The sequence below is a fragment of the Bremia lactucae genome, linkage group LG1 (assembly GCF_004359215.1).
Source record: "Bremia lactucae strain SF5 linkage group LG1, whole genome shotgun sequence".
Lineage (NCBI taxonomy): Eukaryota > Oomycota > Peronosporomycetes > Peronosporales > Peronosporaceae > Bremia > Bremia lactucae.
The window spans coordinates 14,754,382-14,771,329 of record NC_090610.1 but is presented as its reverse complement, the minus strand read 5'-3'; positions in this window follow the sequence as shown (position 1 = coordinate 14,771,329).

Genomic DNA, 16,948 nt, shown 5'->3' with positions numbered 1-16,948 from the left:
TAAAGGGATCCTCTAGTTTAAGGGGGGGCGGACTCGCACGAGCAAAACCATTTCTGGCTCATGCTTATCACGCGTCGAAGTTACCAACGACGCGAATGATGTCGATGTCCAAGCAATCGACATCAAAGATGAGAAAGATCTCATGGTAGTGTGCACAAAGCGCCTGGAAAAGACAAAACAAATGAGTCAGAAGATTTCTGCTGGCTCGAGAACCAGTACTCCGTTTCGTACAGGATTTCATTGATAACGCAGTGGACCGTCAGAAACGGAACGCAGACGAACATGGAAGAGCAAATGTTCTTTCATTTAAATTAATGACCTAGTACTACTCTCAACGGTAAACTTACCTAATCGTGTAGTCACTAACGTGGTGGCAGTGAACTACTACCCAAGTTCATTGGACCATTCGGCGTACTGCACCACAGAGGCAATGCGTACACAATACCATTGCCACGTAGGATGCGAACGCAATCTACGTTTTTCGTTGGTCGGCTCTGCCCGTACCATCACTACGTGGTTTCTTCCGAGGACGGATCTGACCACTCTTCTCGAGAATTTCTTAAAGATTCTTGTGGTCAGAAATAGATTCTCATGCTGAATCTAAAGATTCTCATGCTGAATCTGGAGATTCTCATGTCGGTTCCAAAGATCCTCGAAGCCACGATGAGCTGACGACAGCTCATCAGAAGAGCGTGATACTTCCGTTCGTACTCCAACACTGAGTACGCACTCTTCCCACGGTTTTACAGCCGTTCGATTTAGTGAGCCTTCACCGTCTGCTCCAACGAGCGACGCTTACCGCGCTCGTATTCAAGACCCTCCTCCAATACATGGAGGTAGAATTCGAGTTTGTCGATCTTCGACTCTTGATCCGACACACGGTTCAGATCTAATTTTCCCTCCTCCACCACAACGATTGGTGGATTCTCACGGTAATCAACGTTTCCTTGTGGAACATATTCAGAACCACCGTAATGCGAAGGGGTAGCGAACGAGTAATCTGGTTCGCTGGCGCGTTTATCCACCTTCACATGACAGCTGGGAGCCTCGTTCCCAGCTGGCTGATGACTTTGAGGGCATCGTCCGTCAGTATGACGAGACCCATCCGATGGACCAGAAGGTCCATCAGAGAACACGCGCCCTTGGCGTTTGTAAATCGATTGCAAACGTCAATCGCATCGCGCATCTCGATAGAAATGCAAGCCCTTTCCCAGGGCGAAGAAAGGAAATAAAAACCATCCCCTTTCACTCGTTTCGTGTTGTCGACACAACACGAACAGGGATCACCCCACGTGAGGCATGAGAGTCCTGCCTGACGAGACAATCGATGCAGTTTTTTTTTAATCTTGCCCCGGTTGGAGTTTGAAAAAAAGATTTTTCCTAAATTAAGTATTTTCTTACAAACAACTTTCAAGAAAATCATTAAAACCTATTTTTAATGTAAATTCACGTATTTTTTTGAAACATAATCTTTATAATAAACTAAAACAATCTTAACTTAACCAAGGTAACACATAACGTATAAATGCAGTAACCATCATTAAAATAAATATAGTCACACCTGAACTCCATAAAGCTTCTTTATGTGTAATACTAGAACCATGTTTCGGCTAAAATTAGAGTCGCTTGACCAAGCGATCTCTATAGCAAAACAGGAAGACTATAGCCTGAATAAGGCTTTCGTCCACTCGGCTTTTCGAACTTAACGCGACTCGCTTTAAGTATATGAAGCCAGGCTTCTTGTCCAATGTCTTTGACATTTCGAATTAACGCGTTCCAGGCTTGCATCAACGAGCTTTTGTCTCCCTTGTTGCTGACATTATACTATTGATGTTTAAGAAAAGAATCGAGATAAAAATCCCCCTTAGCGCGAAAGTTCTTCGTGCTGGGAACAAGACCATGTAGCTTTGTTGCAATAATTAAGGGATATTTATTGTGAAGAGTTTTTGTCTCCTGGCAAGCAACGGAGTAGCCGTTCGGGCAAAAGCCACGGCTTCTTCTTAGGGGCAAGACAAGACATTTTATTGTCTGCACTCCCCTGAGGGGTACCCACTGAAGCAGGGGTACAACTAGAAATTTTCTTACGATGGCTTACGCCATCGCCACCACCACGCACAGGGATAAGTGCGGGTGACGGCACGGGAGACGGTGCTGGCGATGAGGAATCATCCTCATCGTCGGAACCAATCATGCTATAGCAAACGCTATAAGCACGTCTATACGATTGAGCCCCCTCATTCGAAGGCTCATAGTCAGACGCCTAACGATGATTGGGCGACTGTTCTGTTATCCCCGAGACGGCCATTTCGTCCGACTCGCATTCGTGGTCGACCCCCAAAGAGGGGTTGTAATCACGTGGCGAATTACAACGTGCATCCGCAACATCTAGTGTTGCGGGAGGAGATGATACTACGGCAGACGGAACGCTTCCGCAAGGGACAATAATGCGTCGCCCGCGGCTGCATGAACCGCAGCCGAAGGCGCCGCACTATTCGCATACCGCATGGACTTGTTAACCATGCGATCAAATAAAAATGATGGTTTTGACCAATAAAAATCTTTTTTAATAAAGTGGTCATATAGTGACCACTCTACCCAATGACAGTCAGATTGATTGTCGTTAAAGGGAGGGGGGATGTAACATGAAATTAACACTTAAGGCTGTTAGTTAAAATATTATCTAAACGGTAGATAATATTTGGAGAATATTACGTTACATGGTAATATTCTAAAAGCTTATCCATTGGTAGATATAGACCTTTATATCTACTTGCTCTGCGGTCCAGTTAGCGCTGGACGCGCGTAAAGAGAAATACTGATAAGATTTAATTACATGTTTGTATTAGATTATAATAAAGTTTGTATTGAGTGATAGACAAGAAGAACTTAACCATATTAAATACAGCTTACTTTAACCCTCTATAAAGCAAGTGTTATAAAAGAGAAGACTTCCTGGCGTAGAGACAAGACGCCTCTCAGAGGCCGGGACAATCACGTCCCCAAATTTTCCAGCTTGTAATGGCTCAGTACCAGACATGGTGTCTTAGTCGACATCCGACAAGGCGTTAGATGACTCAATTTCCTTGTCCAGCGAACGTTTACGTGTTACTTCACGTGCAATGAAAGGGTTTGACCCGAAATGCTCCGGCGAACTGCCAAAAGTGTCACTAATGACACTCAGTATGGTGGTACCTCGGCCTACCACACTCGCTGGACGTAGACGTGCCACTTCACGTATCTCAGGAGTATTGCACCCTTGAGGTCCTGGCGAACCGCGAATAGTGTCACTATTGACACTCAGCATGGTGCCACCTCGGCCGACCACACTTGGTGGACTTATTCGTGTACTCCACGTATTATAGGGATATTGCACCCTTGATGATTCGGCCTTAGGCCAACAATGCTTTCAGCATTCAGTGAATCGTTATTACAACGAGTGTCACTCGACAGAGTACGTGCCGTTCCACCCCCTTTTTCTGAGTCGAGCTCAGAATTAATGTTTACAACATTGGAGTTAATTATCTCAGACATTCTCAAATCTAAAGCACTGACAGACTCAGTAAGTTATCCGCGCCAATAGCGCTTTTGTTGCCTAGCAAAGGTGGGTTTATAACTCTTTAAAGCTTTGCTAACAACATTACGCGTGGTGCCTAAGGTCTTAGACCTCCAATAGATTCATAACTCATGGCGTCCAAGCCAGGTCATACCAAAGATGAGATTATATATCGAATCCAAATCAAGAACGAGACAGCATTTCATAATGTCAAAGTCCAGAACCTTTTGCCTAAGCTTAAAGGAACTGGAGGAACAGTGCACGAGTCCCATTTGCTAAGCTAACAGTGATTGTATCAGATTCATGCGCTTTAAGGGCCTCAATGTATTGTTGATCAAGCATAATTGCAAGACGCCCCTGAGTCAATTAAAATTGACAATGGCTTATCAAAGCCCTTCACAGTCGCTAGATGAAATAACAAGCTCGGCTTGTACTCACGCCCCGTGCCATTACGCACCGAGCTAATTGCGGCTATGTCCTGTTTACAATCATCTCCTACAGGCTCAACAGAGCCTAGGTCTTCCACAGTAGGGCGCCCCGCACCTACTTGGTATCGACGTTTTCGTGCCTCGTATCAAATTTCTGGTATAGGTCGGAATCGGTGCTCTTTCGAGATATACACGTGTTTCGTAGGGGTAGGCCGGACGAAAACGTTTCGTGCTTCCGCACATATAACATCTACGGATTTTCTTATTATGTTCCACAGCTTGAAAAGCCTCTTCTTCTTCCTCGACGAGGCATATATTCATGGGTTCTGTTCTATTAGACGGTACACATGTGCTCGAAGCTTGATCGGTAAACAGGCGTGCTGACACAAGCCGACTTAAAATCGAACTCATCGCGTAGCGCTATGGCAACTGCCTCTTCGAAAGTAGCAGGATGAGACCGGAATAATCCCGTCCGGGCAACGACCTCATTAAGACCCCACATAAAAACTGATACGACAATTGTTTCGCACCGGGTCTTGATGCATAGATGCAATGAGGTCCTTAACTCCTCGACAAAGTCCTCTAGAGTTCGTTTACCCTTTTGAGTCACTAGGAGCCGTGCTTGTTAGCGATAAGCCTGATCAGGCGGTGCAAACATGCTGGTCGTTTGCTGTTTCAGCGAATCACATGAGGGAAAAGCGTCGTTTATGGACGTGGTGCACAATAATGCCCACTCAATGGCTCTACCACCGAGTTTGTTAATGGCCATAACACCTTTTGTCGTTATTTTAAGATCAAGGCGGAGGCAATGAACATATCCATCTGCTTAATCCAAGAAAGGAGATTTTCTCCCTCTTGCCCCTTAAATGTCTTTGCATTGACGACTAGAGGGCGAGCAATCGGCTCAGAATCAGGCACAGAGATGTATCTGGCCTACCAGGGAGGATTTATATCGCATGAAGGCTTCAAGACTTGTATGCAGGACCTCTTTTTCCTCGGATATAATGAACTCTACATGTTTAAGCCCTAATGCATTTTTGAGCTTGTCATGAGATGCGCGTTGCGCCTTTGAAAGCTCTGGAAACTCTTCCATTACAGTGAAGGTTGTCTTACAAAGACTCAGGCGTAGATTGACTAAGAGTACTACCAGGTGTAGCGGAGCTACCTCGCTCCTAAAGTCAAAGGAAGACTTTAGACTCAGAAAGTCTCTCAATTTTATAGAATTAGTAGGTTTAACAACTCAGGGAATCTTACAAGCGTGTAAGCTTAATATAATTCTAGTTCAAGGGATATAGGAGTTCGTAGAACCAAGTGGCAACTAGTGCCCAAAGGCTTCTATCTCCTACAGATCAATGCGCAAGCTTTAGGAAGGCACTAAACCCTTTAAGATCAAAAGAAGAACTGTACTTTATGTCAGCATTTAAATCTAAATATTATCCTAGTTAATTAAAAATTGATTCCGGCCGCCAAATTTATATCTGGCGGCGACCACATTTGTTACCCATAATAAATGGAATTCAAGTAAGTTACTATTTCAGAATAAGATAAAAGGGTATTTTACACATAAAGTTAATGTACCACAACAACGGTTCTCCAATTGATGTGTGTTCCATTACACGCGTACTTACTTCATTTATCTTTGGAATTGTTTTAAGTGGCACCACCGGGAAAGTTACATGTCTCAGACTTTTTAAGTCGATTCTTTGTCTATTAATGGATAGAATTTATCGCTCTGAACAGTTGACATACTGCGGTAAGCGCTATAACGCTCGGTTTGACATCTTATTGTCAGCAATTGACTTCTTGCATCATTTTACTTTCAAGTTTCAAGTATGTTTTCAAATCACCCGGCTCCAGAATCATCGGTCTGCATTCTTTTCAAATGCATTTCACCATCCTTTCATGGCATATCTGGTTCGCGTCACTCCTTCTTTTCATTTTAGACAGCATTTGAACAGACCTCTGCACTATCTTTTACTAAACTATTCCGTACACAAGGCACCTTTAACTAATTTATGCCGGATTTTTGTTGAAAGACTTAGACAGCTTTACCGTTCGCACTATAAAAAAAGCTTGCTAGTTGCACCTATATCACCTAGATTCTTACTTAATTCAAATATGGATACTTATTGATTGAAGAGCGGATCGGTGGTCACTTTCAATGATATCTTATATTGTACAGATTATGGAAAAATCAGTGGAACAAAATTCAATAATGAAATATTAAACCTTGCAGATAGTATGTTAAAAAAAGCTTAATTACCTCACTCTTTAAGTAAGAGGAAGACTTGTACATCTACAGAATTAATAAAGGCAACAGATCGAAGAGTTTCACAAGCTCGTAGAGCTTAAAGAGTTATGTTTTACGAACTCAATGGTTCGTAGATTCAAGTGGTACTAAGGCCCATGAGTATGTACCTTTGGAAGGTTTTGTACTCTTACTAATGAAATCGCAAGGGAACCAAGCTTAGTTTATGTTTCTGAATTGTATAATTCTGCCAACATATCTAAAAACAGATTCTGTGGTTTGAACATACGCAGATAGTTAATTTCTAGCGGATCTTAAGTCCACCTCCTTACAGCACTCGGGCAAGATACTAGAATAGTAAAGAAAGGCACTGCAAATTCTCGCGATCGATTTTATATGCAATCAAGTATATTATTCGAGCTGTCGACGAGTTGTCGATTCGCCTTAGCACCACTTTATTTTACCTGGCGGCTGCCACGTAAACTATCTATTAATAAAAGAAATTTAACGAAAATACCTAAATTAATGAAGAAAAGGGTATCTTACGCATAGTGTAAATTGTGGCGTCCTTACGGTTTAGCAACCCACAGTCTAATGGGTGTGATAACGTGTACCTTATAACCCCCATCAGACGGTTGAAATCGAGTTCTGCATTTCTTCTTAGAGGTTTGATACTCAACAGCTAAATCCACGGTTGTTTTGGCATATATTTTTTCGTATGACAACTAAACGTGGATCTTCGATTCCTCGCTACCTTTTAAAGACGGAAAGTATTAGGACTTTGATAGACGTACTCCGTACCTAAGCAAAAATAAGGAGTCCCCACCCAACACGCTTTCGCGTAAATACGAATCCTGCCGGACTCCAAAATCCGTTCCCAGAACATTGGTACATCCTTATCTTAAAATTCAACAACGCATAGGTGCTTCCGTCAAAGCGTTGGCGGTGCAATAGCACAAAAAGGCCATTTTCGATTGAGTATCGATGCAACCCCGCACGTAGTCATCTCGACATTTACCGTCCAAATGTTATACTCATTGCTTCCGATAGCTTGTAGCAAAGCCACACACTGTTCATCATTGGCATGTGCCAATTGAATCAAGTAATGGAGTGGTGACGTTACACGTGTGAAATGAGCCAGATCCTAATCTCGCCTGCATGATAATGCATCAACCAAAGCATTTTTTTTCAGGCTTTTTTTTTCACCTAAAAAGTTTTATTCAGCAAATGAAAATCAATCGAGCCATTCTCTGCGAGAGATGAGGCGACTTAGTCGCAGAACCTAAAGGCTCATGATCTGAATAGACTACAAAAAGCTAAGAGACTTGCAGATGTACCCTGAATTTGACAAGAACATACTTCATAGTAAGCATCTTCTCGCCACGAAGTATGCTCAGTGTCGTCACAGACAAGCTTGAAAGACCGATCAGGATTGGCAGAGCCAAAATCGGGGCATGGGCGAGGCTATCCCTTACTGTATTCAAAACGTCATTCTATGTGCTATTCCAGCATCATTTTGATTTCTTAACGTAGATTTGATAATGGCCGAGCCATATCCGCGTAATTTTTTGCTACATTTGTGCATATAGTTGGCTAAACTCTGCTACTCACTCAGGTCTTTTGGTTCTTAGGAACCGGCCAATTAACAACGGATTTAATTGTAGCAGGTTCTGCTCCCAGGCCTGCTTTTCCAAAGACTAACCCTAAGAAGAAAAAATCTTTTGCATTGAAGACGTATTTAGATACGTTGTCATACAGCTTATTTGTTCGAAGGCACTTACACACTTCGCAGAATGGGTTTCCACATCAGACCGCCACTTTTCCGTCTAGCTATGAATTAAACAGCAAATAAGTATGTGAATCTTCTAGATGATGACGCAATAATTGTGTCACTAGATGTTCAAAATAGCATTAAAAAGCCCTAAAGCGTAACTAGCCAATCCTACAGCATCCCACTAAGGCTGCTTACCGCTGTAAGCGGATGTCAGTAGCTTGCATGAGCAGCTGATAGTAATAATTGACTAAGTGAAGCGAACCGTTCCCTCACCAAAACTTTAGGAGAAGCAGCCATTCTAGGAATTGGTGTCTGTGCCGGTATAGTAGCATCATTAAGCTTACTGTAAGCATGTACAAAGCATTTACCGTTTTGTTTATGACATAACATGTTGGTGTCGAATCATTCCAGCCTCGTGCTTAACACAGAAGAATTCATCAATGACGTCACACTGCTCGTTTGGTGAACGCCAGTAAAATATCTGATTCCAGTAACCAAGTCAATGTAATGATGCACACTTCTATGCGGACGGTTAATTGTGACACACCACGTCTCGGAATTTTGGAACTTAAGAAGAGAATCGATTCGAAGGATCGTTAATGATCGCTGATCCACTCCACACATTTAATGCGTGCTGGGCATAAGCGCGAACATCACGCTGTCATGCTTGAGTTTCAGAAGCTCCGATCGAGCTCTGAACTCAGCCCTAGGAAAATTAGAGGTCTGTTTTTTTAGCCGAGTTTTAAAAGCCCCTAGCAACCCAATGACATATGGGTCGCGCAACATAAGGTCTAGCGCCCAATTTTTGCCACAGCCTGCCAAATTTGATTGAGCAATGCGACTTGCATTTGCTCGTCGACAATGTGACAAGCACTTATCGCATCTGCCAACTTGACGAATCCAGTATCAGGCAGATCTACGTACTCGTCACAAAGGACGAATACGTTGCCGATATTCGGTCAGCGGCAATAATTGCAGAAAACGAACGAGTTTTTAGCAGCTCATCGATGGGCGAAAGTGTTCGCGATGTGAAGACTCGGATTGAAAGTTATACTTCTTAATCCTAAGGGTCACTTAAGACAAATTCTTTATACAAGGATTCAATTGAATACAGGGATGTATTCCCTCAAGCAGTTCCATGCGAGTTGCCTAAGGATAAAGGCACTCGACAAGGATCGAGCTCAAACCGGGCTCGAAGTACTGTGTCATCAAGCAGCGGCCACTGTTTCTTGAACAAGTAATTGCGATCGATAAATTCTTTATCGATCGATTAAAAGCAGGACATGTAAGGGAGTCAGCCTCCCCACATAACCCCCCCAACCTTCTGTGTGCGAAAGGCCACAGGAGGGTGGCGGATAGTGCACGCATTCAATAAACTGAATGCTGCAACGATACCGGCTCAAACGCCGATACCGAGAAAAGACGTAATCATAGACGGTATGTCTAAGAGTACTATCTTTTCTTCTATGGATCTGATGGATGGGTTCTATCAAATCCTTATGCGTGAACGGGATATCCCGTACACAGCAGTGAGCACCCCCAGTGGGATGCTCTGGCAATGGCTAGTAATGCCTCAGGGGCTTAGTAACGCCCCTGCAACATTCATCAGATGCGTAACGAATCTGTTGAGGCCGGTGCGAGGATTCGCACCGAGTTATTTCGACGATGTATTCGTCCATAACCGGGCTATGGACGGAAAGACGGACGTGGAAGTTAAAAAAACTCACGTTCGTCAGGCTCTTATACTTATGCGAAAGCGTAAATTGTACGCAAACCTCAAGCAGCGTAATTCGCTGCAAGCGAAATACCACTTCTTGGGTGCATCGTCGGTAAACACGGCGTGCGCCCTGATCCCGAAAAGGTCAAGGCAATTACCGACTGGCCAGTTCCGGTCGATGTCAAGGGACTTAGATTGTCCCTTGAGCTAGCGGCGTACTTGCGCAAGGACTCACACAATTATGCCGAGATGACAGTCGTCTCTTGAAAAAAGACGAGAAATGGTTATGGAACGCTGATTGTCAGCATTCCTTTAAAGCTATCATGCAAAGCTTGATGCAATCGCCAATCTTGGCGATTACAGATCAAGACAGACCATTCCATGTGGTCTATGACGCCAGCGATTTCGCAATCGCCTGTGCGTTAATGCAATACGATACAGACGGCGTGGAGCGCGTCGTCTGTTATCAATCGCGTCAGCTGCATCCAGCTGAACGCAATTACCCAGGGAACTCCTTGCCATGAAATATGCACTGGATAAGTTTAGGGTCTATCTCCGAAGAGATAGACGGTTCATCGTATATACGGACCATGCAAGTGAACCGTCATCAACTTTGTTTGATGACATAAAAAAACCTACACAGTAGATAAAGACCTACTGCGTTTAATGGATCATCTGACGAATCCATCCTATAATCTTTTAAAGATTTACTGGCTTTTTGTATGTATCGATCGTCATCCGATCGATACACAACACGCAACGGCTTACTGTGCTACACAGCCGCTGCTGGCGACACTCCACTTGTCGTCGTCCCTACTCACAATGATTTGCGCTTGCGCATCATGTATGAGTGTCACGATGCACCAACAAGTGGGCATCATGGACGTGAGAAAACTTATCTCACAGTAAGTCGCGACTTTAGTGGCTCCGCCAGTATCAGTTCGTGCGCAAGTACATTCGTGCTTGCGAGGTATGTCAACGGCTGAAGCCTAGCCCTTCATCCCGTCTCCAGCCTCTACCCCTTCCGGCAGAATGTTGGCAGTCCGTATCTATGGAGTTCGTCTTCGAAGACGATCACAAAAATAATGATATCCTTGTTTTTGTAGACAGATTCAGCAAGATGGTACATCTTGTTGCAGTACCAGAGTAGATCACGGCTCCGGGCTGTACCCGTGACTTTTTCGACACGGTATTCAAACTCCACGGTTTACCCCGTGAACTGATCTCGGACAGAGATCCACGATTCACGGCGGAGTTTTGGCAATCCGTGTTTCGATCTCTCGGAACACGTCTGACTATGTCAACTTCTGATCAACCAGAGATCGATGGTCAGACGGAACGCGTAAATCGCGTCCTCGAAGAGATACTTCGAGGTTACGTCCAATCGTATCCAAATTGAGGCGAGTTTTTACCGATGGTCGAATTCGCCATCTACAATTCGGTGCATGCGTCTACAACGCATCAACGTTCGTGAATGGCTTTACGCCGTCCACGCATACCCACCCAATTAAAGGGATCCTCTAGTTTAAGGGGGGGCGGACTCGCACGAGCAAAACCATTTCTGGCTCATGCTTATCACGCGTCGAAGTTACCAACGACGCGAATGATGTCGATGTCCAAGCAATCGACATCAAAGATGAGAAAGATCTCATGGTAGTGTGCACAAAGCGCCTGGAAAAGACAAAACAAATGAGTCAGAAGATTTCTGCTGGCTCGAGAACCAGTACTCCGTTTCGTACAGGATTTCATTGATAACGCAGTGGACCGTCAGAAACGGAACGCAGACGAACATGGAAGAGCAAATGTTCTTTCATTTAAATTAATGACCTAGTACTACTCTCAACGGTAAACTTACCTAATCGTGTAGTCACTAACGTGGTGGCAGTGAACTACTACCCAAGTTCATTGGACCATTCGGCGTACTGCACCACAGAGGCAATGCGTACACAATACCATTGCCACGTAGGATGCGAACGCAATCTACGTTTTTCGTTGGTCGGCTCTGCCCGTACCATCACTACGTGGTTTCTTCCGAGGACGGATCTGACCACTCTTCTCGAGAATTTCTTAAAGATTCTTGTGGTCAGAAATAGATTCTCATGCTGAATCTAAAGATTCTCATGCTGAATCTGGAGATTCTCATGTCGGTTCCAAAGATCCTCGAAGCCACGATGAGCTGACGACAGCTCATCAGAAGAGCGTGATACTTCCGTTCGTACTCCAACACTGAGTACGCACTCTTCCCACGGTTTTACAGCCGTTCGATTTAGTGAGCCTTCACCGTCTGCTCCAACGAGCGACGCTTACCGCGCTCGTATTCAAGACCCTCCTCCAATACATGGAGGTAGAATTCGAGTTTGTCGATCTTCGACTCTTGATCCGACACACGGTTCAGATCTAATTTTCCCTCCTCCACCACAACGATTGGTGGATTCTCACGGTAATCAACGTTTCCTTGTGGAACATATTCAGAACCACCGTAATGCGAAGGGGTAGCGAACGAGTAATCTGGTTCGCTGGCGCGTTTATCCACCTTCACATGACAGCTGGGAGCCTCGTTCCCAGCTGGCTGATGACTTTGAGGGCATCGTCCGTCAGTATGACGAGACCCATCCGATGGACCAGAAGGTCCATCAGAGAACACGCGCCCTTGGCGTTTGTAAATCGATTGCAAACGTCAATCGCATCGCGCATCTCGATAGAAATGCAAGCCCTTTCCCAGGGCGAAGAAAGGAAATAAAAACCATCCCCTTTCACTCGTTTCGTGTTGTCGACACAACACGAACAGGGATCACCCCACGTGAGGCATGAGAGTCCTGCCTGACGAGACAATCGATGCAGTTTTTTTTTAATCTTGCCCCGGTTGGAGTTTGAAAAAAAGATTTTTCCTAAATTAAGTATTTTCTTACAAACAACTTTCAAGAAAATCATTAAAACCTATTTTTAATGTAAATTCACGTATTTTTTTGAAACATAATCTTTATAATAAACTAAAACAATCTTAACTTAACCAAGGTAACACATAACGTATAAATGCAGTAACCATCATTAAAATAAATATAGTCACACCTGAACTCCATAAAGCTTCTTTATGTGTAATACTAGAACCATGTTTCGGCTAAAATTAGAGTCGCTTGACCAAGCGATCTCTATAGCAAAACAGGAAGACTATAGCCTGAATAAGGCTTTCGTCCACTCGGCTTTTCGAACTTAACGCGACTCGCTTTAAGTATATGAAGCCAGGCTTCTTGTCCAATGTCTTTGACATTTCGAATTAACGCGTTCCAGGCTTGCATCAACGAGCTTTTGTCTCCCTTGTTGCTGACATTATACTATTGATGTTTAAGAAAAGAATCGAGATAAAAATCCCCCTTAGCGCGAAAGTTCTTCGTGCTGGGAACAAGACCATGTAGCTTTGTTGCAATAATTAAGGGATATTTATTGTGAAGAGTTTTTGTCTCCTGGCAAGCAACGGAGTAGCCGTTCGGGCAAAAGCCACGGCTTCTTCTTAGGGGCAAGACAAGACATTTTATTGTCTGCACTCCCCTGAGGGGTACCCACTGAAGCAGGGGTACAACTAGAAATTTTCTTACGATGGCTTACGCCATCGCCACCACCACGCACAGGGATAAGTGCGGGTGACGGCACGGGAGACGGTGCTGGCGATCAGTAATCATACTCACCGTCGGAACCAAACATGCTATAGCGAACGCTATTAACACGACGACAACTAAACCTAAAAAAGCATCCAACTACTTGATTGAGCCCCCGCATTCGAAGAAACATTGTCAGCCGCCTGACGTCTACCAGGCGACTGTTCTGCTCTCCCCGAGTCTACCATCTCGTCCGACTCGCATTCATAGTCGACCACCAACGAGGGGTCGCAATCACGTGGTGCCTCACCACGTGCACCCGCAACATCTAGTGTTGTGGGAGAAGATGATACTACGGCTGACGAAATGTCTCTACAAGAGACAATATTGCGTCGCCCGCGGCTGCATGTACCGCAGCTAAAGGTTCCGCTCTATTCGCACACCGCATGGACTTGTTAACCATGCGATAGAATTTCAAAAAGTGATGGTTTTAAACTAATCAACATCGTTTTTTACTAAGTGGTCTTATAGTGACCACTCTTTCCAATGACAGTCAGAGTGATTGTCGTTTACGGAAGAGGTAATGTAACGGGGTCTTGTTCCCAGTACGAAGAACTTTCGCGCTGAGGAGGAATTTCATCTCGATGCTTTTCTTAAGCATCGATAGTATAATGTCAGCAACAAGGGAGATAAAAGCTCGTTGATGCAAGCCTGGAACGCGTTAATTCGAAATGTCAAAGACATTGGACAAGAAGCCTGGCTTCAAATACTTAAAGCGAGTCGCGTTAAGTTCGAAAAGCCGAGTGGACGAAAGCCTTATTCAGGCTAAAGTCTTCCTGTTCCGCTATAGAGATCGCTTGGTCAAGCGACTCTAATTTTAGCCGAAACATGGTTCTTATATTACACATAGAGAAGCTTTATGGAGTTCAGGCGTAACTATATTTGTTTTAATGATGGCTACTGCATTTATATGTTATGTGTTACCTTGGTTAAGTTAAGATTGTTTTAGTTTATTGTAAAGATTAGAATTATAAAAATTGCGTGAATTTACATTAACAATAGGTTTGAATGATTTTCTTGAAAGTTGTTTATGAATACTTTGTTTAGAAAAAAATCTTTTTTCGAACTCCAACCGGGGCAAGATTTAAAATAAAACTGCATCGGTTGTCTCGTCAGGCAGGACTATCATGCCTCACGTGGGGTGATCCCTGTCCGTGTTGTGTCGACAACACGAAACGAGTGAAAGGAGATGTTTATTCTCTTTCTTCGCCCTGGGAAAGGGCTCGCATCTCTATCGAGATGCGCGATGCGATTGACGTTTGCAATCGATTTACAAACGCCAAGGGCGCGTGTTCTCTTATGGACCTTCTGGTCCATCGGATGGGTCTCGTCATACTGACGGACGATGCCCTCAAAGTCATCAGCCAGCTGGGAACGAGGCTCCCAGCTGTCATGTGAAGGTGGATAAACGCGCCAGCGAACCAGATTACTCGTTCGCTACCCCTTCGCATTACGGTGGTTCTGAATATGTTCCACAAGGAAACGTTGATTACCGTGAGAATCCACCAATCGTTGTGGTGGAGGAGGGAAAATTAGATCTGAACCGTGTGTCGGATCAAGAGTCGAAGATCGACAAACTCGAATTCTACCTCCATGTGTTGGAGGAGGGTCTTGAATACGAGCGCGGTAAGCGTCGCTCGTTGGAGCAGACGGTGAAGGCTCACTAAATCGAACGGCTGTAAAACCGTGGGAAGAGTGCGTACTCAGTGTTGGAGTACGAACGGAAGTATCACGCTCTTCTGATGAGCTGTCGTCAGCTCATCGTGGCTTCGAGGATCTTTGGAACCGACATGAGAATCTCCAGATTCAGCATGAGAATCTTTAGATTCAGCATGAGAATCTATTTCTGACCACAAGAATCTTTAAGAGATTCTCGAGAAGAGTGGTCAGATCCGTCTTCGGAAGAAACCACGTAGTGATGGTACGGGCAGAGCCGACCAACGAAAAACGTAGATTGCGTTCGCATCCTACGTGGCAATGGTATTGTGTACGCATTGCCTCTGTGGTGCAGTACGCCGAATGGTCCAATGAACTTGGGTAGTAGTTCACTGCCACCACGTTAGTGACTACACGATTAGGTAAGTTTACCGTTGAGAGTAGTACTAGGTCATTAATTTAAATGAAAGAACATTTGCTCTTCCATGTTCGTCTGCGTTACGTTTCTGACGGTCCACTGCGTTATCAATGAAATCCTGTACGAAACGGAGTACTGGTTCTCGAGCCAGCAGAAATCTTCTGACTCATTTGTTTTGTCTTTTCCAGGCGCTTTGTGCACACTACCATGAGATCTTTCTCATCTTTGATGTCGATTGCTTGGACATCGACATCATTCGCGTCGTTGGTAACTTCGACGCGTGATAAGCATGAGCCAGAAATGGTTTTGCTCGTGCGAGTCCGCCCCCCCTTAAACTAGAGGATCCCTTTAATTGGGTGGGTATGCGTGGACGGCGTAAAGCCATTCACGAACGTTGATGCGTTGTAGACGCATGCACCGAATTGTAGATGGCGAATTCGACCATCGGTAAAAACTCGCCTCAATTTGGATACGATTGGACGTAACCTCGAAGTATCTCTTCGAGGACGCGATTTACGCGTTCTGTTTGACCATCCATTTCCGGGTGATCAGAAGTTGACATAGTCAGCCGTGTTCCGAGAGATCGGAACACGGATTGCCAGAACGCCGCCGTGAATCTCGGATCTCTATCCGAGACTAATTCACGGGGTAACCCATGGAGTTTGAATACCGTGTCGATAAAGACACGGGCACATCCCGGAGCCGTAATCGACTCTGGTACCGCAGCAAGGTGTACCATCTTGCTGAATCTGTCTACAAAAACAAGGATTCCATTGTTTTTGTGTTCGTCTTCGGGAAATCCGAAGACGAAGTCCATAGATACGGACTGCCAACACTCTGCCGGAAGTGGTAGAGGTTGAAGAGGTGCACGGGATGAAGGGCTAGGCTTCACCCGTTGACAAACCTCGCAAGCACGAATGTACTTGCGCACAAACTGATACTGGCGGGGCCAGTAAAAGTATCGACTTACCGTGAGGTAAGTCTTCTCACGTCCACGATGTCCACTTGTTGGAGCATCGTGACACTCATACATGATGCGCAAGCGCAAATCATTGTGAGTCGGGACGACGACACGTGGGGTGTCGCCGGTAACGGCTGTGTAATACAATAAGCCGTTACGTGTTGTGTATCGATCGGATGACGATCGATATAAAGCCGGTAGATCTTTAAAAGATTTATCGGATGGATTCATTAAATGATCCATCAGACAAAGAAGGTCCTTATCTTCTTTATAGGCTTTCTTTATTTCATCAACTAAGGTTGATGATGGAACACTCGTAGTGAGTGTTGCAACAGTAAGATCACTTTTACTGTTGGGGTGCACTGCTGACTCGAAATCGGGTCGGCGTGATAACGCATCAGCGACGACATTAAGTCGTCCTGGTTTATATTCGACGGAGAAGTTATACTCCGCGAAGAAGGATAGCCACCTCGCCATTCTTTGCGAGAGGTGTGGGCTATTGACGGCCGTGCGTAATGACGCATGGTCCGTATATACGAT